The following is a 2,534-nucleotide window of genomic DNA, read 5'->3' on the forward strand; positions in this document are numbered from 1 at the left end:
AACATTGTACATATGTAAATAGTTTGTTCATCATGGCTGTGGAGCACAGGCCAGTGTTTTCTTTCTCTCTTGGAGCTGGCCTGTGTCTGACATGGTGAAACTACAGTGGAGCCACGGAGACATTAACAAGAGTGAAGAGACCGGTGAGTCGTCCTTTACACACAATCTAAAAGTTAAATAGTCTGTGTTCATACTACAGTATGAATATGTTGTGTGAATATAAATATATTGTGTAAATTCTACAGTATTGATCAATAATGAAGAGAAGAGGGCGAGACAGCATACACTACAAACTCTCTCACTAAAAAAGATGATTACACATTTATTTGATATCAGAATTCCTGTCAATGATATCAATATAGATCAATAGTTCTTCTGTCTACCTCATTGAACTTACATTTATTGTTTTTTTTTCTTTTTTATTAGAATTTCCATATTTATCAATAGGTCTTTGTTTGTATCATTGATAAAAGTGCATGAACATCCTTCATGTTTTTGTTTTGTTTTGTTTGATATAAAAGAAAAATATAGATCGGGTATCGGTGAAAATGGACCCGGCAATAGGGGGCGATCTATTCATTTTAGCTCTGTGTTATACGCTGTGAGTGCGTCATACGCAAACAAGACAATACGGCCATATTGTTCAGGATGGAGCGAGCGAAAGGACCGGAAATGTGGCGGTTTTTCATGCTATCTCAGCCTGCAAGTCCGACGGCCATATGCAATACTTGTGGCATACTTGTTCAGTCTTCCAGCTACAACACCACCAACTTAATCAAACACCTCCAGAAGTTTCACGTTCAACGAGCATGCCGAGTTTATTGAACTCAACAAACAAAATGGCAGAGGTATGAAGCAGCTAACTTTGATGGAGATGAAAGAAAGAAGTGAACATTTTCCAACCAACAGTGTGCAGGCAAAACAAATCACAGAGGGAATACTGAACTTCGTCGTTATGGATGGGCGAAGGATTCCGGCTGCTAATTAGCCACCTGGAGCCACGGTGCGACGGTAAGCCGGAAATACACGTCTGAGACCTCTACCTGAGCTGTTTTTTAAATTCATGTTTAATTCCCATTTACACTAAACATTGTAAAGAGCTGATCTACCAACCAAGCCAGTAAAGCTATTGTTTATTTTCTCAATTTCAACTCCGTCATTATTTGTTATTATTTATTGCTTTTAATTTTATACCAGTGACATTTGTATTTCTTTGTACATGTTGTTTGGCCGAGCTAGAGAAGCTATTGGTTTAAGATTGTTGTACTGGTGCACAGTTGTTAAATAAATAAGTGACCCAGAACATTTATATCTGTTTATTTGTTTTGTAGAAAAGGGAAGTCAAATCATATGCACAGAAGAAAGATCCCATTTTTTTTCTCGCACTATTTGATAGGTAATAATTCAGCGCTTCGGTCGGTATCGGTATCGGATCGGTATCTGCAGATACTAAACTTCAGATATCGGTATCGGTGGTGAAAAAAGTGGATCGGTGCATCCCTAGTAAAAATACCCATTTACAATGTAAAATTCTGCACTCAAAATATTTCACTGTGTCAGAAGCTGAGAACATGTTCTGTATGACGATTCGTCAAAGTTACTGTGGCTCTCGGGTAAATGTAGTGGTGAAAAATATTTAATATTTGATATGATATAATCCCCCCTGAGAGTATGGATAGGTACAATTTAGCATTACATTTAAATATCTAAGTACCTTTTAAAACTGTCCTTTACTGTGTGGTCATTCCTCCTGGCATTGTTCAGACACCTCATTGATATAATAAATCTTTGTTAGATATCTTTTATCAGATGTGATGTCAAATGTTGTGCAACAATATCATGTTAGGCGTTGCCAGTGCTGATGGCTCTCAACTTTCACTGCTTGCTCTGCAGACGCACCTAGACACTTCCTTGTGTCGCATGGGTGCTGTCTCGGAAACAGAGACAAGTTAGTGTATTCAATTTTTACTTTTCACTTTCTCATAGACAGAAGATAGATTTGATCCTTTTTAAACTTAAACTCAGTTTTTGTCTTGTGTCTGCAAATCTGGTCATTTGTAATTTACAGTGCATGAATTTCTTGATATGACATCTTGTAAACTGACTTATACATTTTTGTTTTGAGTGTATTTTGTGTGTTGATGTGTAAACCACACACATCACAGCATGCTGTATCATGCTGCAGGGTGGGTAATGAATTAATATACTATAAGCATAAATAAACTCTGCTGACTGGTTTAATGATAGGTATAATTTTTTTATTAGTTGGGTGTCTTCATATTAAAAACAAGATGCAAAGAAATGTTTTGCTTTTTTATCTGTTAAATCAAATCTAAGCTCCTTGAAAGTTTGGCTTGTGCAATCGAGGTGGCATGTACTGATTTTTTTAACGGTCTCCAGCGCAGCACAAGTGGGTGAACCTTCATAGAAAAGACTTGTGTTTCTTTCTTTCAGTGAAATCTTGAGGGTGTGTGTAGTCAGACCTTTGCCATGGTCCCGGTGCTGGCTCTGTCCAGATGTTCGCCAGCTGTGAG

Source organism: Seriola lalandi, unplaced genomic scaffold (genome assembly GCF_002814215.2).
Source record: "Seriola lalandi dorsalis isolate HSWRI2012SDOR001 ecotype SW California unplaced genomic scaffold, Sedor1 jcf7180002053606, whole genome shotgun sequence".
In the NCBI taxonomy this organism is placed as follows: Eukaryota; Metazoa; Chordata; class Actinopteri; order Carangiformes; family Carangidae; genus Seriola; species Seriola lalandi.